This window comes from Mustela nivalis (genome assembly GCF_964662115.1).
Source record: "Mustela nivalis genome assembly, chromosome: 16".
Taxonomy (NCBI): domain Eukaryota; kingdom Metazoa; phylum Chordata; class Mammalia; order Carnivora; family Mustelidae; genus Mustela; species Mustela nivalis.
In genome coordinates, this window is record NC_139035.1 from 46,886,060 (window position 1) to 46,912,289 (window position 26,230).

Below are 26,230 nucleotides of genomic sequence, written 5' to 3' on the forward strand. Positions count from 1 at the left end.
ACCAGTAATTTATGTAGCTATTTGAAGAATTCACTGTATATCTAGAAAGGTTTGTCTGTCTCGGATGTTGTTGGCTTTAAGAGAGGCATCAGAATGCTGTACTCAATGTGATGATGTTGTGCTTGTTCAGAACACATTTCCACATTGCCTTGCATATTTAATCTATGCTTCTGTTAATACAATGGATAGCTAAAGATTCAAAAATATGCTGAATAAATGTATAGAGAGAACAAAGGCAAAGAGAAATGTTATTGTGAACATACAGAGAAATTGCTTAATAACATACTGATACTTTGGTGGTCAAAGTATTTGTATTTGACATCAAATATTTCACACAGTAGATTGTTTTGTATGTGTAATGCATGTGTGTATATACATTTAGCTGTTTTTGCTATATTTTTGAAAAATAGATTGGAGATTTGTTGTCAACGTATAAATTATCTATGGGGAAATAGCATTACAGATAGAATTTTTATATAAAAAATTTAAAATCTTTAAGAACAATCTGCTGGTATTCAGCAGGAAATGCTTACTATGTTATTTTTAAAGTTCCAGTGGGTTTGTATCTTTCTTCCTAGTTCTTTACATATTCCTTTTTATAAATTTGTAAGTTGTTAATTTGACAATTTTCTTATTTTTAAATAATTAATATTTTGATACTTGTATACTTTTGCCTTATAAAATTTAAATATAAATCTTTAATTGAATTATTTCTGTATTTCTTCATACTTTTAATTAAACAAGTAAACTTTACTTCATCATGATAAAAATACCAAGAATTTAAAACACCCTTCAAAAACTGATACCTAGAGGAGTTAAGTTAATATTTGTAGGAAAATGACCTTCAGAGTCTTGGTAGCTTCTACTTATTGTATCTGTATGTTTGTATGTTGCAACTTGCATTGTTTGGACATTATATCGTGGCCAATATTCTAGGTGGCTTTAATGTAATTATTGTATTTTTGTCCTAAAAATTATTAGGTTTTATTACAAAGCCAAAAATATTAATAGGATATATAGTCTTAAAAATGATTAAATTCCCTGTTAGTTCACAGGATTGGAATAGGCTGATCAAATAATTTTTTTTTACATATTTTTGTAAAAAATATTGAATAGGATGAGTTTGAGAATTATCTTTTGCATATATTCAGGAAACTTCCTATTAATAATGGAAAAAAGTCTGCAAACACTTGTTAAGGAAAGACTATATATGTATACTCTCTCTCTCCCCACTACTGCCCCACCTTGTCTCACGCACATGCACACACACATATGCAGTGTTTCAGTGCTAAACATAATAACTTCCTAGTTTAATTTTATTGTCATACATTTTGCTTTAAGAAATTCTCATCACATTTGAGACTCATTTCTGACCCACATTTGTATAAGTTGACACTTATTATTAGTTTTTTTCTTAGAACTGTTATGATTAAATTAGTTGGAAATAGATTATTTTTCTTGTATTAGTACTGTCATTGACAGAGCCTCACTATAAATTTATTATTTTGAGATAAACAGGTTTTTCCATTATTTTTATTAGAGCGCTCTTATTATTAGAGCATTATTTTATGTGTTATCTATTGTAATTCTTTTCTTTTTTTAAAGATTTTGTTTATTCATTTGACAGACAGAAATCACAAGTAGGCAGAGAGGCAGGTAGAGAGAGAGGAAGGGAAGAAGGCTCCCTGGTGAGCAGAGAGCCCGACACAGGGCTCGAAGCCAGGACCCTGAGATCATGACCTGAGTCAAAGGCAGAGGCTTTAACCTACTGAGCCACCAAGGTGCCCCTATCTATTGTAATTCTTAATTTAAGTTCAGATGACATTGCTTTATCTCGCATCTTATATGCTTTTCTTATTGTCCAGAATTTGCTGAGTTGATAAAGATGAATAAAAGAAAGAATTATGAAAAAAAAATTAAGATTTATCACTCAGAAAAAAAGAATGAAGTTTTTATTTTGAGATCATTGGTAAAATTATAAAAAGGTAAATTACAAAGAAGTGTCAACAGAAAAGGAATTTCAAGACTCAAAAGTTGCTATTCTTAGATATCTATTTGCTGTTAGGTGCATATAAATTTATAATTGTTATATTTCCTTGATGGATGAATTGACACTTTTATCAATATATAATGTTCTTCTATGTCTCTCATAACAATTTTTGACTTAAAGTCTCTTTCTTATGATAGAATATAGTTAGTTCAGTTCTCTCCCAGTTGCTATTTGCATGGAATATCTCCTTTCAACCTTTCACTGAAATCCTATTCACTGAAATAGTTTAGGTTAATTTTCCTATGAGTGAGGAATACTTTTTTTTTTTTTTGCATGCTTTATAATTTTTTGTTGAAACTTGGGCATCTTGAATATTATATTAATTTTAGTAGTCAGATTCTTCTTCCACCTCAGGATTTGTGGTGGTTGTTGCTTTCTTTGCCTTCTAATTGGTTTGCTTAAGAAATTTCCTAAACTATATTTGCAAAGACTGTATTATTTATTGTGTGTTGTCTCTGAAGTTTCTGTTCCTTTATCTCTTTGTTAGCTAATGTTGACAGATTTATTTGAATTCTTGAAGGCAAAAACAAAAACTCTTTTAAACTTTGCACAGTGGATATGTGCTAGAACACTCCTTTAACACTTAAGTAGGCTATTTACAACCCTGCCTTAATTTTATTTTCTGCTCGTACAGAGCCTGAAGATTAGTCTGAGGTGAAAGCTTAAGATCTTCTCAGGTCTTTTCTGAACAAACATTCTGCTCTGGACATGCACCTAATTTTCTATATTCCCCAATATATCTGTGAGATTTTTCAGTGATATAACTCTTCAAAGACTCTTCACAGATTTTCTTCTCAGGCTTTTGTGATGTCTATTATTGTTTCTCAAATTTCAATCACTTGCTCCATGCAGGAGTGAAGAATTTCCTCTGTGTAGTCACTTTTGTGCCCTGAGAGAGTTCTGAACCAGGTGAAACCAAAGCAAGTGCTTTTGTTCGTCCTTCAGACAACCACTAGGCAAATTAAATTAGATGAACACAATTATTTAAGAACAAAATCTGTCTTGCTCCCTCTGTACCAGGTGCTGGGAACATGGGTTGCCATCTTTGAGACCACTGCTGATGGAAGGTTTGGGTAAAAGAAAGGCAAGTAAAAATATCTCAGAGCTCTCCAACTATTCTTAAGTTGACATTGTGATTCATTGTTTAGTTTGTCCCTATAAGACTCTGATTTTTTTTCCAGAATTCCAAAAGCTAACAGTTTTTGCTTACTTTGACCATGTTTGTGGAGGGATAGCTCCTTGGAGCTAAATGTTCTACCATTTTCAATGAAATTGTATGCAAGCTATTAGCATATTAAAATTCCTTATGATTTCAAAGAAATGTCAATAAATTCTTTAATACATCTGAGGATTGTGTATGTATGTGTGTGTGATTACATTTTTTCAATCTTCATTACTTTCTAATGCATTCCTATAAAAGTATTTTAGCTAAACATATTTCATTAAGATAATTATATCACTCATAGAAAAATAAATAGGTCAAGTCATACCATTTAAATTCATTCTGGAAAGATATCAAATGAATAACATGAATAAAAGAAATAAAAAAATTGTAACAGAATAAAACATTAAATGTTAAATGTTTACGGTCTCCTGTTTTTACTTAAGCATGGGTCTGTTCAACGTAAAACAAAATTTTCATGTTACTTGAGTTTTATACTCTATGCCAAAGTCTTAGGTGATTAAAATAAAGAGACTAGTATAAGAAAGTAAGATATTTACTGAAGATCTAAGGAATCCAATAATTGGGAATGTGAAGTCTCAGTTTTGTTTTCTAATCCATCTCTTTGGGTTTAACTTCAAGACTTCCCCCCAAAATTACTTGCAAGTTTGTCCCCAAACTTTTAACACCAAAATTTGAAGGATATATAAATGGGTCTATATCATTAAGGAAATTCAGATGCAGTAGCAGGATATAAGACAAAATAAAGGGATTTATTTCCAATATGATATAGTGAGCAATGTAGATATATGTACAGGATGTTATGGGAGCACAGATCAGCACTTGACATAACCTGATGTTTAAAGCATTGCTGTTAATACTTTACTTGAAAGGTGAATCTCGAGTTACTGGAAGGTCATTACAGGCAGAGAGCAGCATGAAAAAGCCACAGAGACACAAAATAGGATTAAATGTGTAAGAAAAGAAACTATCACCAGAGAAAATCAGAAGTGGACCATTGCAAATGATTACAAGGAGAAATAACAAGGATAGCAATAAACCAAAGCTGAATGGAGCAATATTACTTATTGTCAGGGGGAAAAGACTTCAGAATGATTCTTTATGACGTCCTAAATTAACCCCGTTTATCTGTAACTTGAAGTGAAAACTCATGGTAATTATTAGAGAACCGAGAACTAAGATATAAAGGTCATTCTCTGCTTTAATTCTGACACAATATGTTCACCAGAGCTAGGCATGAAGACAACTTTCTCAGTCAGGATTTTGCCTGAAAATTACTGCAATTATGTGTCAGAGGAGCCATAACTGAGTGGCAGCTTTGGACAATGACACAAATAAAGTGGAAGCTCATCAATATATGTTAACTACATGTGCTATTCTGTCTTCCTTTCCACTTGTTTAAGGAAAAAAAAAAATCTTTTTTTCCTTTAGGATTTTTATTTTGAGACCCTTGGTATAACTTTACCTATTTTTTTATTTAAATTTTTGAAGCTAATTCAGACTATATTATAATATTAAATGGTTGATTATAAGAGCAAGACTAAATATATCATGAAAAGAAAAATTTTATCAACATTTCTTTTTTTTTTTTTTTAAGATTTTATTTGTTTATTTGACAGACAGAGGTCACAAGTAGGCAGAGAGGCAGGCGGAGGAGGGGGATCAGGTTCCCTGCTGAGCAGAGAGCCCCAGTGTGGGCTCAATCCCAGGATCCTGGGATCATGACCTGAGCCGAAGGCAGAGGCTTTAACCCACTGAGCCACCCAGACAACCCTTTATCAACATTTCTTACAGTAACTTGTAATTCTTTAAAAAAAACTTAGAATAATTTCCAGTGATTTTTATTCTATATCTTGTAAGTATATTTATGTTCTAAGCTATACATTTGGATATGAAAAAGTATATGGATATCCCCTTCATCAAAAGTAATTGAATTTTGACTCCAAAATCTTTTATGTGTTCCAATTAGAAAGCATATGATGAATAATTAATTTCTTTATCTCTGTATCAGGATTGAAGGTAATTTTAAATCACATATAAAGATGGATTAGAAACAAAATCTAATTTTAATATTTGGGTTATGTCCACATTATTAATGTAAAATCTAATTTGGGGGAGACCTAGGTGGCTCTGTTGGTTAAGCGACTGCCCCAGGCTCAGGTCATGATCTTCAATTCCCAACATCGAGTCCCACATCAGGATCCCAGCTCCACAAGGAATCTGCTTATCCTTCTGACCTTCTCCCCTCGTATGTTCTCTTTCACTTTCTCTCTCTCTCTCTCTCATTCTCAAATAAATAGATAGATAGATAAAAATCTTTAAAGAAATAAAATAAAATCTAATTTTGGGAAAATGTAGAATGCATTCTAAACTATGTTCATGCTATCAGTAGCCATTATCTTATTGTGGAAACAGTTTCTTATGAAGATTTTTCTGTCTTTATATTTTATTTTACTGTCTTCTTCTATATTTAGTGTATTCTCAATCCATTCCTTAACTCTTACCAGTTCTTCAGTTCTCATCTAATCCTGACTTTTCTGCTTTTCACCTCAATTTTATCTTCTTCAGCTTTTCACAGTTATCCCTGGGCATCTGTACCCTCCACTTTTTATATCCCATAGATAGCATTTCACAAATATCAATACTATGAATTTGAAAATTTGATATTTTCAATCTGTCACACTTTTATGTACTAGCATGTGTTCTCAAGTTGTTTCCTGCTATATCTGTTCTAAAGTTGTTAACTTCTGAATCAGTTAGGACTATTTTAACTAAATGAAACAGAGAATAACAAAAATTATCTTAACAATAACTGAGGATAATTTATCTCATCAAAAAGAAAATCTACAGTGACGACTGGCTCTACAGTTGGTCAATGTTACAACTAAGTGGAATGATTGGGGATGACAATTCTTCCTATCATTTAATTCTGCCACCCACAGCATTGGCTTCATGCTAAGTGAAGTTCATGCCATTCCCTTCCTAATTATAGGATATTTCTGAGGATCAGACAGGAAAAACTTTTTCATTCACAGTTTTTAAGACTATTTGTCTTAGTCCATTCAGGCTGCTATAACAAAATATCATAACATGGGTGGATTATAAGCAGTACTTTATTTCTCACAGTTCTAAAGACTCGGAGTTTCAAGATCAAGACTCCAGCATATCCACTGTGTGGTGAAAACTCACTTCTTAGTTGATATGTGGTATCTTCTTGCTGTGTCTTTACATGGTAGAAGGAGAAATCAAGCTCCCAAGTATCTTTTATAAATACAAAGGCCTATCTTTTAATAATATCACCTTGGGGGTTAGCATTTTAATATATAAATTTGGGGGAGACACAAACATCAGACAATAGTTCTATTAATTATTATGGTACTGAAAAAAGCTTCCCATATCTCATGTTCCAGGTTGGACTATGTGTCTATTTCTGGACCAGTCTCTACTGACAGAAGAATGTCATTCAAGAATAACATTGGGTCATTCAAGAATAACATTCAAGAATGTCATTCAAGAATGATATTTCCCATAAAACACAAAACAAAGCAAAACAAGAACAACAACAAAAAAAAAAAAACAGAAAACAACCCTGTCAAGAGATATCAGGTAACCATTTTTCTCTTATAGTCACCAACATCCCACCAGAAAAGGAGTACTCTAAATTATTTTTTTTTACAATCAATTAGAATGGTTTAAATTTAAGAAATCAACTACAATGTTCAGTTTCATTGCCTCAGAGATCAGAGCTGGTAAAAGTGATATATTAAGATGTCTTAAAGTTCAAAATTTCCTAATCTTTGAGATACAAATATATTATCAGGAAAGAACTACTTAGTCTTGCCATTCAGCATAACATTAGTGACAAAAAACCTTTTGTGGAAACTAGAAAACTATGTAATTTTTAAAAATGTGGTAATTATGTTAGAAATATAGAATGTTCTTAACTTAAATTGCAGCAGACTGTATACTGCAGGAAATTAGAGAAAATACAAAATTAAAATATAAAAGAGAAAAATACAATATATATAAAATATAAAAAATAAAATTAGAGAAAATATAATATATAAGCCAAATTTGAAAGAGAAGTTGTTTTTCTAGAAGTTACTTTTCCAGAAAAAAAATTGATTGAACTCAAGATTGTTTCTTGGCTAAATATAAAGTTGACAAGAAGCAATACCAAAAACAAAACAAAGCAAAGACAAAATTTAATCCTTACTTGAATATGTACTTTTTTAATGCATACCGATCATATTATATTATGACTATTTACAAATTGAAGGTCGTTATTTTTCCTTACTTGATCATTGCTAGGAAATGGTGTTGTATCAGCCTGTTGTAACAGTGGTACATGGCCCTAGTTGAGCAGCTTAAGTGTTCTGGATACAGAAAGAAAACAACTGAAAAAGAGCAGAAATGGATTATGTTAAAATAATAGTTGGAGGATTCCAAAGTGTTGCATGAATTTGCTGAGGAACTCAAATTTGATAATACAGCTATTGTGGTCATATATTAAGCATAGCTTGGTTTCCATTTTTAAAGTACCTATAAATCTTTTCCGTATCTACCATTTGAAGTTCAAGTATGAGGAGTTAGGTGGCAATACCAATGCATAGAAAATGGTTACTCATATACTAAGCAAATGAGTAAGTTTGCTTCAATTTTCTTGCCTTTTGACAAGATCATGGCTGAGATGATATAGATGATGATTAATGTACTATCCCTTAGAGAAATGAGAAAAGTAAATTTGTGGGGTCAATATTTTTTGTTCATTACCCAGGGAAATATAAAGTAATTTATGCTCGGGTTGCTTTCTGCAATGAATGAATGGAAGTCATTGGAAAGGAACAACTAAACTGGCATAAATTAAATGCTAACAGCCAGTTTAGTCCAATAATTAAAAGTTACCATGACATACTTTCATTTGTTTTGCTTATTCTCTCTTAAAGTCAAGAATATTGAATTAAGCCTTAAAACATCATCAAAAAATAAAAGAATAAAGTACAGTAATACCACCCACTGGCTACATCTTAGTTTTTTAAATAATATTTTTTCCCACATTTTCCATCTATACCTCTCCTGTCCATCAGCACAGACCTCCTAAAAGTTCCTTTATCCATAATGTGAGTGTTCATTAAAAGAGAATGGTATTTCATTATTAAATTACTTTGAAATTCAGAATTTGGTAATAACCCTAATTTTAATAGTTTTACATCCTGATATTCTTGATCAGGACAAAGTAATCTCTGGTGCATTTTTCAAGTTAAGCTTAACAACATATTCAGATACAACTTGAAACATTACTTTCCCAAAGCTTCTCTTTCTTCTAGGTATACGGTGGGTGCCACCTAGCATGATTCTGCCCTGAGAAACTCTGTGTACAGAAGTTGACATTTGCTTTGAGAAACTTTTATGCAGCCAAAGTTAGATAATCACAAATATGAATTCTAAAAGCTTATACTATATACCAAATTATGTAAGGCCACTTTCACTACTACATTTCTATTCTCAAGTTACTCAGCACCCTGGGGTAATAATTACTATTCAGGAGACTTCTAAATCAGAAAGTTATTAATGGAGTTACTAGCAATAACAGAACTGACTTACTTCAATCTTACTTTTTCTCTTTCCCGTGTTATTCTTTAATTTAGATGATCAAGAGGAAGAAATGTCTGAAAGTGCTCAAAAGCAAAAAAAAAAAAAAAAAAAAAAAAAAAAGATGATGTTTGGATAATTCAAAGAACTGAATATAACCCCAAATTTGGGTCTTTCCTTTTTCCTTGAGACATGAGTAAATCTGGATGGAACCTCTATTTTTATAAGTTGGTGAATTCAGTTATCTCTACATTATCTTTGTGAATTCTCCAACATAGGTCTTCATATTATGTGTTAACTGTGCTCTCTGGTCCTATGAAATCAATTGACCCTGCTCTATGTAAGACTTAGAGGCACTGATTTTTCAACTGCTCCAGAAAATAGTTCTATAACTGGCTTTTATTATGAAATAATTTATAATTAAAAAGTGAGTGAAAGTAAAAAGAGAGGGTTCACAGCTTGGACTTTGGAATTATTCACTATTTCTCTAGCACTCATATATTTTATTTGACCACAGCCAATCCAAGTAAATGGAGCCTCTTAATCCAATACCTAGTTCTTTACAGCAAGAAGGAGGAAATAAGAAAAAATATAGAGTACATACTAATTTATGTAATCTAGATAGTTCAATCTTAGACATCTACTCATCCTGCTCATCTTTTCTTTTCCTAAGGATGAGATTTATTTTCAATAATCAGGAAAAAATTTTTTCCTTTCCTAAATTCATTTTTTGCAGATTGTCTCTTGACTTGACCACATACCTTTCATAAACAGAAATACTCTAGTCCCTGTTTTGAACCACTAGTTTCTGTCACTTCGTCTTCTGTGTTAGCAACCAGCAAATGCTTGTTCTGCATCACAAAAAGCATTTAGGAATATCTGAGTAGTTATGAAATGTGGAGGGTCAAATATGAAAAAACAGTATCATTATCTTGGCAGGCATAATAAATTCTGAGTTTAAATAGTCTGTCATAATTCTTTTATCCTCCCAGATAGGGCCTATCAAGTGTCTGAGACTTCTGTTGACTGGATGGTGGCATCTTCTGATGGGAGAGTGAATGTCTTAAATCTCTCTCCAGAGCCTGTGCCTTCTGCAAAGGGAAATCAGTACTAGTGCCTTTTTATACTCAAGAGGTCAGATTTGCTCTGCACTATGCTCTTGCCTTATTTAGACAGTACATTTTGAAGGTTAATATTTTCTTCTATAGAATGCAACCTGAAGAGGGCAAACACTATTACATGAGACTGAATTCTGACTCACCCACTTACTGTGTGAGCCTATAAATTTCTTTCTTGATCTCAATACCAATCACTGGTAAAATCATCAATATTGTACTTGCTGCAGCAAAGACAAATTCTAACCTAAGGACCATTGACATTGCAAGGCAATCATGGCCTATTTCTCTAATCCATTCACTCTTCTTCTCTCTTAATTGACTCTTCTCTTCTAAAACATTTGACATCACTTCCCAATCATTATTCTCAATAGATGGCCTTGCTTTCTACTTCAAGGAGAAAATTGAAGCAATTATAAGAGTGCTTCCATTAGCCACGTTACCAAATAACCCATCTACCTTTCATTATAACTGTAGTTGAACTGTTCCTGCTTCGGTGCAAATTTATCCTTTTACTTTCGAATGAGTCTCAGCCTATTACACCAAGTCAAAGATGTTACTAAAGTAGTTCTCCCTTTTTTCTCCATAATTTTTTCTTTCTCTACTTGACCATATGAGTCAGCACACACGGTAATGTACTTTCCTTTTCATTATAAGAAAGAAAACATTTTAACTTACATTTACTATCAAGTTCTTGATTCATTTGTTTGCTCCCTTTTGCAGCAAAGCTCCTAAAGAGATGTCTAGTCTCTCTGTCTCAAAGTTTTCTTCTCCCATTCTTTTTAAAATCTTCTCTTGAGGTTCTTCTAAACACCCCTCTGAAAATGGTCTTTCTATGGTTACTATGATCGCATGGCTCTAAAGCTATGGGCAGTGAACTCTCAGTCTTAATCTTACTTAAGCCATCAATAAAGATCATTTAACATGGTATGTAAGTGACACTTTTTGTAAACCTAGGGAGAAAGTCTACATTTCCTTTGCTCATTCCTCTTCTTCTCCCAGACTTCTTAACAGTACAGTGCTCAAATTCTATATTTCTCTACTTTATCTGCAATCACTGTATTGGTGATCTTATTCAGATTCTTCAGTGGACAGGCTTTACAATTGGCTTCAGCCCACATTTCTCCAGACATATCCAAACCTGATATTTTCACTCAAATATCTAGTAGATACTTCAGACTTAACATGTCAAATTGAATGTCTTATTTTTCTTCCACATGTCTCTCCAAATCCCTTGCTCACAATCTTTAGCATCTCTGTTAATAATAATTCCATCTTGGTAAGCCAAACACTTGTGATCAAAAGTGATTTCTCTTTCTCCCATAATTCTAATTAATCCACCAGAAAATCCCTCAAAACAATGATAGAATCTGATTTCCTCCCATTATCTGCATAGTTAGCACTGTGGTCTGAGTTAACATCACCTCTGCTCCATATTATTTCAATAATTTTCTACTGTTTACCTTTCTTCCACTTTTGTTTCAATAGATACTATTTTCAACACATCACTCAGAGTGATCCTATTAATACCAATTTAGATCATACCAGTCTCTTCCCAGATTCCTCCAGCAAATCCTTATTTCTCTCAGCATAGATCCCAAAAGTTTCATAATGACCCATTGGGATCTACGTAATCTAGTTCCATGTTAACTCTAGTTTTTTGATTCAACTCCAGTTAATCCAGCCTCTTTGATGTTCCTTAAACACTGCAACACTCTTTGATCACATGAATTTTTCACTGGCTGACCACTTAAATTGGAGTGGTTTCCCACCATATATTCATACAACTATTTCTCTCACTGGTTTCTCTTCACCATTCAAATATTACCTCAATGAGCTCTACTTAACATCTCTATAAATTATACCTAATATTCTTGATCTCTACTTTATTTTTTCCAAGGAATTTATTACAGCTTATTATATAATTTGCTTACTTAAGAAATTTACTTTTTATTTACTCCCAGTAGAATATAAGCTCCGTGTGGACAGATAGGGATTTTTGCCAGTTTCATTCAACAATGTATTCCTAGCACCAAGAAGGGTGGCTGGCACATACTAAGTGCTTAATAATCTATTTTTTTAATATATTAGTTAATTATATTATTACCTCTCTTCCCTTCCAGAAAAAGCTGCAATTTCTTGATTCTGTAATTACGTCTACAATACAGTTTTGGGAGACAACTTACTTTACAAAGAATTGATCTCTAGTAGAGAGGCATTAAACTGTGTACTGTGGACTTTCTTGCTGAACATCTATTTCCAAGTTCTTATGCTGTTTTTAGACTGAATCTTGTGGTTTTGAAATCATGGGGGAAATGCATTGTTGATTGACTTCAGTGATATTGACTTTATATGGTAAGCACCTCATGTCAAAGAATCTGAGAAAGTAACTCAACTTGTAACATCATTTAGACATTTTGTGCTCCCTCATATTTATGTAAATTTGTCCCAATCATTAATTTCACAACTTAAATAAGGCCTTTACTCTTCCCATAGTTAGAAAAATGGCTCTCTGTGAGTCTCTTCTGAGTCCATATCTCAACACATTGAGAAATGAAGCTCTGTCTTTTATTGGCCAAATACTAGAATCACACTGAAGATAGGAATTTGCTGAAGATCTGGGGTGTAGCCCTGATTGAAGGACTTTGCTCAATATGACCTACACATTGCTCTTGCCATCTTTTTGGCATCCAGCATTTCATTTCATTGAATCCCTCTCACCTCAGTTCTAGCAAAGCTATTATCTACAATTGTTAGGATGGTGAAATACCAGTAGATTCAGATCACCAAAAATTCTCAGAATATTTAATCTTTTTTATTAATGTATGATGAGAACATTAGGTCAGTAACAGGCCTAGTTCTTTAAGGCATTTTAAAATTATCAATAATTCATGAGGTGTATGCAAAGCAAACAAGAATCATGTTGATTTGACACTTTAATAAACAATAATGAGGTTTAAGACTAAAATAGAAATTGATCATCTGTACTTTTTATCTACAATGCCATCAAACTTAATAGCATGTGACATTTTTATTAACCTAGGAGTCTTACTTGTTTATTTTATTATTCTCTAGAATGACTGTTTGCTGGTGTTCAGTGATTTGTCCTTTAGATTTATATAGCTAGACACTCTCCCACCTTTGCTTTATAGGCAAAAATTTTTTTTTTGAAAAGGTAAACAGAGGTTTTAAAAAATGCATGCTTTCTGGGAAAATAAGCAACCCATGTAATAAAACTATCTCTTTGTCAAGAGGCTAATTTCTAAGGAAAGAGAATTCAAATTATTTTATTATAAGTCTTATGTAATAGAACTTCAAATCTAATATAAAATAAAGGAAAAAATGGAGGCTGTTTTCATAGTACACAATTGTTAGTCACCAAATGCTTTACAAAGTAATATCTTTTGAGAATATTAGTGAAAATAATTTTTTAAAATATCTATTTGAAATAAACTGCTTCTTAATTTACTGAAGTCATAATGTTACTGAATAACTCAGTGCCTTAGGCTACCAATGTAATATAACATGAAAATAATTACATTAATTTTATTAATTAGCATACTAATCATTTCATAACTATAGAATCATTGCTGGAATTATACAGATAAAATAAATAAATAATTTTTTTCTATTGGTCTACTAGAAAGTCTTGGGTGGCACATATAATTTTCAGGAGAAAATTATAATCCATTTTCTCATAGCTATACCTGTAGATCAGTTCATCTGCTGACCTCAGATTTGGTTAACACTATGCAACTTACAATTTCACAATGCCCAGCGTATCAAGTGAAGCTTTGTGGAGCTTAACAAAGTGTCATTGAATATTTGGCAAAAACTAAAGCACTACAGTCATTTTTAGACCTTTCAGCTCACACTAGCATACCCTCATCCTGATGACAAATGTTGGTGTGGGTTCCTCAAGTGCACCAAAATTGCCAGATTCCTAAATAGTCATTCTAGCCATCTGATTCATTTCAGAACATTTACCTATATTCCTTAGAATATGCTTATCTTTTCCTTGTCATGTCAATTTGCCTTCCTTTTTTTTTTTTTTTATAATTACCTTCTAAGCAAAACTCTTATGAGCATGTCCTTTAGTTCTACAAAATTAAGTTGCTTCCAACTTCAGAATATCTGGCACAGCTATAATCTTCTTTTAGCTCTCTAACTCACTCTGCTTCCAGCTGGAAAAGAGGCTGTGAATCATTCTTGATTCCTCTGTTTCTTGCACCTCCAGATTTTACTTTGTAAAGTCTTTACATTGCTATCCTCTAAGAATATTTCTAAATAATGTTTCCCATTTCCACTGCTGTGATTTCAATAGTCTCTTCCTAGGGTCCCAAATTCAATTGCCTCTTCCTGAAACTATTCTCCACTCTACTGTCAGTGAACTTCTAAAAATGGATTCTGCATTTACTGTAAGAAACATTTCAATATTCTCTATCCTCATTCACCACCAAAACCTAACTATGTCTCTGCCCAAAGTGTCCTCAAGGTAATACTAATACCATAATATACTTTTAAAGTGTTTGCATGCTTTCTGGGAAAATATGACATTATCTGTTTAGAAAATCTGATTCATGAAATCTACACGGTTGAGAAATTCCTTAGAAACAAACAATTGCTCATAGATCTTCACATTTTGTTATTGAGTTAGAATGAGGAAAAGAAATACTTGTACAAGGGAAAACAAAATCATCAGGCCTACAAGAAGGATACACTAAGGCAACTAATATGATTACTTTTAAAATGTGAACTCATAATAAATATATTCACAATGAAATACGTTATTTTATTGATGACCGTTTTTATTGTTAGTCTCTCTGTCTTGGATCATTTCAAGTTATTAGGAATTCAAAGATAGCCTATTGTAAACTACTCTTACTTTTTTTGGAAACAAAGAATACAGATTTTGATTATTTAAAACCCTTTTAAATCCACTGTATTTTGTGCTACAGGAGGGTTCCATTTTGTAGGTGTGCAAAAACATCTTTCACATTTATTTAAAGTTTTTCACTACAGAAAAATAAAGACTGGATTTTAATATTTGAATTGAATATTGAATCATGTCAGGTAACTTCTCCATGCAGCTTACTTGCAAGGTCTTTGTTCCTGCAACCCTAAATTGGACTTTTCTTCTTTAAGAAATTTTATATAAAAAAAAAAAAGAAATTTTATATCAGGGTGCCTGGGTGTCTCAGTTGGTTAAGCAACTGCCTTCAGCTCAGGTCATGATCTTGGAGTCCTGGGAATGAGTACCCTATAGCACTCCCAGGTCCCTGGGAAGTCAGCTTCTCCCTCTGAGCTTCTCCCCTCTCATGTTTTCTTTCATTCTTTCTCTCTCAACTAACTAAATAAAATCTTTTAAAAAAAAGAAACTCTATATCAAGAGGAATGTGTACATTATTTATGTGCTTCTGTTATTCATTTTCCTTGAATTTTATTTTTTGTTTTTCTATCCTTTGCATCTATATGCTAATATTTAAGTAGATTAACAGTAATTCCATAATAATAAATGTAAGGAAGAAATGAAATTTGTGCCTATGAATGCACATTATTTAGAGAATCTGAAGTACTTACATGAATTTAATGATCAAAAACTTGAATAAAATATGTTATAGCATTCTTTCATATTTTATGCATTATGACATGCTAGGGGACTGAATTTTTATGATATATATATAAATATTACATATGTGTGTGTGTGAATATATATATATATATTCATATATATATATATATATATTCTCCTTAAAAAGAATGTATGAGTTTCTGATGCTCAACAAGGACAACTGGTGACTGGGGACATCATTCTCCGAAGTTAAAAAGAAAAAAAAAAGAAAATGTGGAAGCACTTGATGTAGTTGGGGGATGCTGTTTTAGGAAATTATTTTTTAGGATGTGGTGAAGACACCTACAGGAGATGTACAAAATAAGAGAAAAAGTCTTTAAGTCCCCAGGACTTGTGATAAATTTGGGAGAAAAAGAAAACTAAAACCAAGACTCAATAAAAGGGATCAAGAGAAGTAACCAGAGAAAAAGAAAAATAAATACTATTCTGGAAAACTAGAGAAGTGCACTGTAAGAAAATAGTCCATATTTCTAAATTGTATAGATATTTTAATTAATATAAGACCTTAAAAAAAAGTTTCCATTAGTTTTCATGATTAAGAAAGTGTGACCTTGGTGAAAGCAGTTAAACTCTTTGATGAAGATTGAAGCCATAGGGAAGCAGATGGTTGAGGATGGTGGGTAAAATGAGTGAATATATATAGAAAATAGAGTGCAATAAATAAGGAACCAAAGAAATTTCTTGTTTGTTCATCTGTTTGTTAAGTTTTGTTTCAATTTCATTTAAAAGTAATGGTGAGACTTCTACTTCCAGTGTGGAATATAAGGAGTTTGGAAGCCATCACTCCTCACCATCACAGGAACAAAGCTGAACAAACTGAAAATCAACAATTTTTTTTTTAAGATCAAGTGGAAAATTTAGGTAACCCAGCAAAAATTCTCTAAAACTGGAGAGACAAATCACTGATTTCAGAAAATCACAGCTTGTTATAGTAGAAGCCTAAGAGAAAACCTTTGCAGGAACTAAAACCAGGATAGGAAAACCTAAACTATATTATATCAAATTGTTGATGGCTAAGTATGGACAAATTTAAGAGGTAAATATTTCTAGAGGAGGCCAGTATTTGCCCCCCACCACATTCACACACACTCACACAGTTTTTTGGCTTGTACCTCCAAGGAGCCCTATCAGATTCTCACAGTGTGTATATGAGAAAAATATCCTATGTTTCCATTTCCTAGCAGAGTGAAAGGGAAAGTAGCTATTTTTAAATACATAACATAAAAGAAAGATGTGTTTAATGGACTCATCATTAGTAGGACATAACCAAAGAAAGAATATGTGAACTTGAAGACATATCAATAAAAACTTCCAGAGCTGAAATGAAAAGAAAAAAATAATAAGATGGAATAAAGTATTCCAAAGATGTGGGACACTTAAAAAAGTGTAACATAGGGGTGCTTGGGTGCCTCAGTGGGTTAAAGCCTCTGCCTTCAGATCAGGTCATGATCCCAGGGTCCTGGGATCGAACCCCACATTAGGCTCTCTGCTTGGCAGGGAGCCTGCTTCCTCTTCTCTCTCTCTGCCTGCCTCTCTGCCTACTTGTGATCTCTGTCTGTCAAATAAATAAAAGCTTAAAAAAAAGTATATATATATATATATATAATGAGACTGGTTGACAGAGAAGAAAAATAAAGGACTAGAAGAAAATTGAATGAAAAATTTCCAAAATTAGTGTTAAGCAACAAACCATAGATCCAGGAATCTCAGAGAATACTGAGCAGAAAAAATATTAAAAATATCTAATTTAGGTATGATGGTTAATGTTATGTGTCAATTTGGCTAGCCTGTGGAACCCAGTTGTTCAGTGAAACAATAGTATAGATATTTCTGTGAAGCATTTTTTTAGACATAACCAAAATTTAATTATATAGACTTTGAGTGCAGCAGATCACTCTGCTTATGAGAGGGCTTCAGTTGAAGGCTTTAAGAGCAAAGACTGAGGTGTCCCACAAAGCAGGAATTCTCAAGACTGCAATGTAAATGAGATATCAAAGTGAGACAATGAAACATCAGCTTCTGCCTGAATGTCCAGCCTCCAGCCTGCTCTACAGATTTTGAAGTTATCAACCCCTACAAATGCATGAGGAAATTCTTATTCTTTAAAATATTAAAATAAATCTGTCTCTCTCTCTTTCTCTCTCTGTGCGTGTATTTGTGTGTGTGTATATAATATCATATTCAAACTGTAAAAAAGCTAAGATAAGGAAAAAATATATAGAGGAAATAAACTTACCTTTAGAGAAATGAGGATAAGAATCATATGGAACTTTTCTTCAGAAATCATGTAGAGAAGACAGTGGGCAAAATACTTAAAGTGTTGGAAGAAATAAACCATCAAACTGGAAATTTTTATTCAGTGATATTCCATAAATGAAAAAGAAATAAAGACTTTCTTAGAAAAAATATATATATATACTTTTTTTGTGTGTGAGAATTTTCTGCCAGTACATCTGCCTTATAAGAAATATTAAAACAAGTTTTTCAGGGGCGCCTGAGTGACTCAGTGGGTTAAAGCCTCTGTCTTCGGCTTGGGTCATGATCCTGGGGTCCTGGAATCGAGCTCTTCGTCAGGCTCTCTGCACAGTGGGGAGCCTGCTTCCTCCTCTCTCTCTCTCTGCTTGCCTTTCTGCCTGCTTGTGATCTCTGTCAAGTAAACAAATAAAATCTTTAAAAAGAAAAAGAAGTTTTTCAGAAAGGAGTTAAATAAGACAGAAACTCAGATCTACCTAAAGAAAGGAAGAGAGAGGAGGAAGCAATGAGCATAAAATAAGATCTTTGTCATGTTTATTCTTGGTCTAACAAATAACATTTTGTTCAAAATAATAATAGCGACAATTTATTCAGTAATTATCACCAATGAATAAGTGAAATGAAAGAATCGATAAGAAGCAGGAATAAAGAATTAGCAGTAGTCTTTTATAAGTGTATTATATGTACAAACTGTGAAGTGCTATAGTGTAACTGAAATCGGACTTGGATCAATCGTAAATGCATACTGCAAATTCAAAGGCAGCCACTAAAAAGAGAAACAAATAAAGTATGATTAGTATGCTAAGAGAGGAGAAAAATGGACTTAGATAAATGTTTAATTAAAATCAAAGAATGCATAAAAATAGTAGAAGACAAAAAATAAAAAATGAAAGTAGTAAAAAGTATAGTAGATATTATTCCAACTATGTAAAAAATCACTTTAAATATCAATGGTCTAAATATACCAATTAAAAGACAGGGACTATCAGAGTAGATTAAAAGCAAAACAAACAAAAAACACATGACCCAATTATATGTTGTTCACACGAAACTTGTGGCTAATATAAAGACACGGGTACATTAAAAGTAAATGGATGGGGGTTCCTGGGTGGCTCAGTGGGTTAAGCCTCTGCCTTTGGCTCAGGACCCTGGGCCCCAGGGTCTCAGGATTGAGCCCCTGCATTGGGCTCTCTGCTCAGCAGGGAGCCTGCTTCTCCCTCTCTCTCTGCCTACCTCCCTGCCTATGATCTCTCTCTCAAATAAATAAATAAAATCTTTTAAAAAAATAAATAAAAATAAATGGGTGGAGAAAAAGATACCATTCAAACACTAATCAAAGGAAACTGGATTAGCTGTATTAATTTCAGAAAAAGAGACCTTAAAGCAAAGAAAATTATCAGGGATAAAGAGGGGCATTGCATAATTGTAAAGGGAAACATTTTCCAAAAATACATAAAAGTCCTGTATGTGTGTGTCTGTGTGCGTGTTCTTTGATGAGGTGTCTGCTCAGTCATTTGCCCATTTTTTTTAAATTGGGTTGTTTGTTTTTCTTAATTTTTTTTTAATTTTTTATTTTTTATAAACATATATTTTTATCCCCAGGGGTGTTTTTCTTAATTTTTAATGTTAAGATTTCTTTGTATATTTAGCATACTAGTACTTTATCAGTCATCTGGTTTTACAAAGACTTTAGCCAAGTCTTTGGCTTGCCTTTTTATTCTTTTAATAGTGTCTTTCATGGAGCAGGAGTTCTTAACTTTAATGTAGTCTAATGTGTACATTTTTTTTCATTAATAATGCTTTGAGTGTTAAACCTAAAAAGTCATATCACAAAAGCCAAGGGCACCAATGTTATCTTCTAGAAATTTTATAAATTTACATTTTAATTTAAGGTCTATTATTCATTTTGAGATAATTTTTATAAAAGATGTAAAGTCTGTGTTTATATTAATTATTTTACATGCGGATGCCAGTTGTTACAACACCATTGTTAAGAAGACCGTCCTTTCTCTCCTGAATTGCCTTTGCTTCTGTGTTGAGTAAGAATAGCAGAAGAGAACATCCTTGCCTTGTTTCTGATGTTGCTAAGGAAGCATGTAGTTTCTCACCATTAAGTATGATGGTCTGTCTTTTTGTAATTAGAATATAGCAAGTCTTATAGAATGAATTAGGAAATATTCCCTCTGCTTTCACTTTATGTGAGAGATTGTGGAAAATTGGTATACTTTGTTCCCAAAATATATAATGTCCAACTTTCAGAGCTCCAATATTCTACAAGTTCATATTCTTAGTAATTCTTTTTTTTTTTAAGTATTTTATTTATTTATTTGACAGAGATCACAAGTAGGCAGAGAGGCAGGCAGAGAGAGAGAGGAGGAAGCAGGCTCCCCGCTGAGCAGAGAGCCCGACGTGGGGCTCGATCCCAGGAACCTGGGATCATGACCTGAGTCGAAGGCAGAGGCTTTAGCCCACTGAACCACCCAGGTGTCTCCCACTTAGTAATTCTTAATAACAGGTTTCAATCAGCTATACAACACTCACAAACACAAATGATCAGGGTGTGTTTGCCAGGTGTCAGCCATGGTACCAATCAAATTTCATTACTTTTTCCCCCACTAAAACCTCATCATAGTTCTATGAAGTTTAAACTATTACTGTCTTCCATTTTACAGATAAGGAAATTAAGACATAGCTTAAAAATTTTATGCAGAAAATGACACATGTGACTTAAAAAACATAAATGATGTAAGTCAGACTGCTGTGTTTAACAAAATGCAACCAATATAATAGTGAAAAATATAGGAAAAACCGCTTTTCTCTTGCTAATGAGAAATACATTCATGGAAATGTGCTAAGGTACTATTATTAGTATTATCTCTCCAGTGCAATACTGTGTTCTCAAGAAATCAAATTACAATTAGAAAATCTTTCCTGGGATGCCTGACTGGCTAAGGTGGTAGAACATGCAACTCTTGATCTTGGGGTTGTAAGTTCCAGCCTCACGTTGGGTTAGATATTACTTAAAAAATGAAATCTTTCAAAAACAAAGAAATGTTGTTTCTCTCTCTCTCTTTCTTTCTTTCTCTCTCTCTCTCTCTCTCTCTCTCTCTATATATATATATGTATATATATAAAATAGTCCATATTACTCTCCTGGTGGTTGAAACAAAATCAGGACTGGATTGCATTTAGCTTGCTGAACACACCAAGCATTTCACATAATATTTTCTCCCTAAGTTCTTTCTGTTTGTTGCACCAATCTTTTTCTCCTATTGCCTAAATGTCAAATTCTTATTTCTATCATTTAACAGTTTCCTAGTTTCTTTTTCTCTGGGAAATTTTTGCTGATTATCCCTCCATTTCAGGCAAAGTTAAATCACTCCTCCTCCAAATTATTTCACTAATATGTGCCTACATTTTATTTCTGTGTATGTCACATACTTATAATTTTTACAACTGCCTGACTCTCCGGTTATGCACATTTCCTTTGGATGTAAAATCATAATCTAGTTGTGATCCTTCGCATCTTGTATAAATTATAACAATTATTAAATACATTATTTACTTCCTTAGACATATGGCTTCCTAGTGAAAAGTAGAATCAGGGGAAATCATTTTTTTTAAATTTTTTATTTTTTATAAACATATATTTTTATCCCCCGGGGTACAGGTCTGTGAATCACCAGGTTTATACACTTCACAGCACTCACCAAAGCACATACCCTCCCCAATGTCCATAATCCCACCCCCTTCTCCCAAACCCCCTCCCCCCAGCAACCCTCAGTTTGTTTTGTGAGATTAAGAGTCACTTATGGTTTGTCTCCCTCCCAATCCCATCTTGTTTCATTTATTCTTCTCCTACCCACTTAAGCCCCCATGTTGCATCAACAGAGGAAATAATTTTAAGAAGATCTTTTCAAAGTGTGGTTCCAGAATCACCTGTCCCAGAAATAGCTGATATATTTGTAAAATGTGTAGATTCATGGGTCACCTGATATGCTTTCTATAACAAGATCTCTTTGTGTGGAGAAAATTCATTTTTGTCAAGCTTTCCAATGATTCTTGTGCATTCTATTTGTAGCTCGATTCCTGCCTAAATCATCAAACATGTTATCTTATAAGCTACATTGAGCACTAGATTATTAATAGCTTGGAAGTTTAGTATAGTGTCTTATATCCTTTCTGTGTCATCTCTGCGCACAATTTGATCTATTTCTAAAGTTTCTTCCATCATCTTTTGCATCAACACTCAGATACTTTATCACTTTTTTCAGAAAGCTCACTTTTACAAATACTGTTTTCATGTTCGAGCCTACCTCAAATATTCTTACTGCTATTTAAAAGTAACTCTAATATTATACACCTGAAATTATTACAATGTATGTTAACTAACTTAAATTTAAATAAAAACTAAAAAATTAACTCGAAATGATTGCACAGTGTTTGTGCCTCAAACAGACAGCAAATGGAGGTGCTCCCTTTGCTGAGCCAAATACATCAACTAAAGACCAGCTCATTATGGAGGAAGGGTATCTTTTCTAATTTTGTTCATCTGGATGAACAAGTTTTCTGTCCAGATGTTGATATTTTTGTTATTTACCTACAGGTCTCTTGTGTGTGCTTCCTCAGACCCCGTTACATTTATTGACAACTAGTGTCATTACTGTATTTGTATTTTCTTCTTCAATCCTTAAAATAACCTTTACATATTGGTTGCATTTCTTAAGGTAGGACTACAGTAATGACAACAACAACAAAAAATAAATGAATAAATAGCAATTCAAACAGAATAGAAATGTGTTTCTTGCTCTTGTAAACAGATCAAAGTGATTAAGCATTCTTGTCCACAGACTATGTGCTGAACAATGGGTAGCTTTCACACAGTTATTCAAAGATAAATTGGAATGAAGAGTCTGCCATATATACTTTATAAGTGGATTTCAAGTTTACCCTGGACAATGGCATCTGCCCATAGATGAAAAAGGCCATGAAGGATTGTCTTTTGCTGTGTGTGTGTGTGTGTGTGTGTGCGCGCGCGCGTGCGCGTGTGAGTTTTACACATATTGCACATCACTTTAGTTTACTGTCCATTGACTACGATGCAATTAAGTCCTATATGTAACTGCAAGAAGATTTGAAAAACAGTGCAGCAGTTGTATTTACAGAAGGAAGAAATAGGGTTGGTTAATATTTGACAGTCTCTGCCTCCTAGGTGGGATTCTTTTGACAATTGACTCAACAGAGGCTTATAAGTCTAAGAAATTGTATTATCCGTTTATATTTAGCACATTGTGAAATTGGGCTTTGGTGACTCTTCTGACATCCAAAGCCAGAACTATTGAGGATGCTTTGACAGATGCTTCAAGATTTAACTTTAAAAAATACCCTATGAAGACTTTCCTGAATAAATTAATTTATAGAAGAAGTAATGCAATATACAAGATGCTGAGAAAAGGTCTAAGAACTCTTTGCGGAAGTTAAACAGAAATCATCAATGTACTTTTATTACCATATGCTTTTTTGATTTTCCATTATCTATAGAATGTCCCAGCTACGCCAGAATTTTAACAAAATAAATGTTATTTTTTGATGGGGGAAAATTAATCATAAGATTTTTCCATGGGGGAAATTAATCACCAAATAGCTACTGATAATATATTGATAACTAAATATATTGGCAAGTAAAATATTATATCATGAAAAAAGTGAAAAATTGCTCTTTTACCCGGCTCAAGAAATTACTAGCAGAATCATATAATTGCCTTGAAAAAAAAAATTATGTGGTTTGGGACACATGCACACATGCAGATAAATATTATGCTGTCATTTCTTTTGAAAGTGATTCAAGGTTTTTATTTATTGTTTGTACATATATTCATATACATACATATGTATATATATAAATTCTCATTTATATATCTGTGTGTATATATACCTTTAATTTATTTGTATGTGCGGTGTGTGTGTATACTTTTTAGTAAATTCTGTCATCTCACTTCCAGGAGTAATGGTGTGATAGAGTTGAAAATTCTAATTCTGTGGTAAAAATGGCATTGATAGTTTCATTGCTTTATATGATATATTGGGACTGGACTGGAAATTGGGATACCTGAGCTATATTAAAGACCCTGTAATAACTAGTTGTATAATATTAAACAGTTCTCTCTGTTATTCTGAACTCAAATTTTCTCATTGCTATAGGAAATAGCTGCTCCAGGGCTAGGCAAATTTATCTGAAGTCTCTTCTAAGTCAAATAATTTTAGTTTGTTCTTGATTGTAGCTCACGTTTTAAGTAATTTCTCCTAATTAGTTTTTGTTTTATACTATTGTCTTATTGTAGAGGGTTTTGATATTTTAAAACATTTTTAAATATACGGTATTATAGTTTTGCTGCTTATGATTTGGGGGATACTGAATATATATGTATTATTGACAAAGAAATGTATAATGCTTTTGGCTAATAATATTGAGAATAAAATTTTTCATTGCACTGGTGGCATTGTATAGTATTATAGAAAATAGAATTTAATTTGAGGTAATAATAAATGGTTTTAATACTAATTGATCTCTAGAAAATTAAGTAGTTTCTCTGAGCTTTGGCTTTCTCACCTACAGAAAATAGTAGTTCTGTCTTAAGAATTTGGTGATGCTTAAATGTGTGAATGGCTTTTATTGACTAGTATGAACATATTCTTTTAAGAATAATGTGTACTATACATAACATACACTGAAAGTTGTTTTTATAACACATTTTATTTTTTGTCACAGTTTAGACTTATAGAAGGTTGCAACAAAGATGCATAAAGTTCCTATGCATTCCTCACCTGGTTCCCCCATTGTATCTCAAAGTAGTATGATACATTAGTTACAATTCATGAACTAGTATTGATAAAGTATTATTAACCAATATAATTTTTCTCTTTTAGTGTCCTATCCACAGTGCTGCATTATATTTACTTACCACACTTCTTTAGGTTTCTCTTGCGTGTGACAGTTTCTCTGACTTGCTTTGATTTTAATAACCTTGACAGTTTTAAAGAGTAAGGGTGAGATATTCTACGAATATCTGTCAACTGATATTTATCTGATGTTCTTTTTATTTTTATGATTAGACTGTGTTATGTTTGGGGAGAAAGAACACAAAGATAGAATGCTATTTTCATCACACACAGATGAGGTAGTGTTTGTCAGGTTTCTTTTCCCCTTTTGACTATTTTTCATGCTGGAGTGGTGAGTATGTATCAGCTTCTTAAGGGCAGAATATTTACACAAATTTATAGGATTGTTCTACATAGGAGGTTTGACTCTTCTTCCAACTTACTTATTAATCCAGTTATTTATTTATGTAAGTATAGACTCATGGGTATTTGTTCTATACTTTGGGTTATAATTCAATGCTTATTTGTTTATTTATATTGGCATACCCTTATCATTGCTTGTTGTTTTCTTGTTTTTTGTTTTGTTTTGGTTTGGTTTTAGGAATACAGCAGGCTCATGTTATATATTTCCTGCCCTAGTCCTAGAATCAACAATTTTTCCAATTGCACTGGTAACTTTAAATAGAGATTATTATTAGACACCAAGATTTGGGGGAAAAATATGTTTGTTACTGTGGAACACTGCTTCTAGTTTCCATCTGCTGAAAATAGAAGTGTTAGTATGTAAAAACCAGTGTATATATACCTACCTATACATATTCTTATGTATATCCATCTGTATCTGTATATATTCAGTAAGTTAAATATGAATTCATTCTGATGCCTCCAACTTTTATCCATTATGACGTGATTTATTCTATTTTCTCTCTTTGCTTCTCTATAAATTGTCACTTCAACAGTGAAAACTCTGGTTCCCATGCTCCACTGTCTATTTATTTAATTGTTCAATTTCAGAATATATGCATAGAACCATCAGAATCCTAAATCTGTACCCTTGTGGGGAGCAACTTTATTAACTAGAGTACAGTGCTCATGTAAGTTTCTTTTTTCTTTAGTTTTATAGACTCCCATCATTTTCAAAGTTATTTGGGTCAGCACTTTTTCCTACACTCCCTTCAGTGAGCTGTTCAATATATTTGTAATATGGTTATTGTTTTATCACTTTCTTCATGCCATCCTAGAATAGATACTTTCTATATGTGCATTAAGGTTCATGCTGTAAAGGTCTACGTAGACTGAAAAATTCACAGTGTCATGTATCCACAAGCACAGTATCATAGAAATGATTTTATTGCTCTAAAAAGATTCCTTCTGCTCAGAGTGTTCAACCCTTCTCCCCAGCATTAAATACCTGGCAACCACTAATTATTCTACATCTCCATAGCAATCCTTCTGGGAGTTATTTTTGAAAACAAATTCCTGCTATGAACCTCTTCTTTGTATAATTCATCTATTTCACTAGAAAT

At 32.8% G+C, this 26,230-nt stretch overlaps 1 long non-coding RNA gene across 1 annotated transcript in view; it reads right to left on the reverse strand.

Annotated features, from left to right (window-relative positions):
- Positions 1-26,230, reverse strand: part of LOC309849514 — a 191,332-nt gene that overhangs the window by 151,094 nt on the left and 14,008 nt on the right. The window contains exon 2 of the long non-coding RNA XR_014303744.1: positions 7,531-7,630. This is a non-coding gene — a long non-coding RNA (uncharacterized lncRNA). The remainder of the gene's footprint in view (positions 1-7,530; positions 7,631-26,230) is intronic.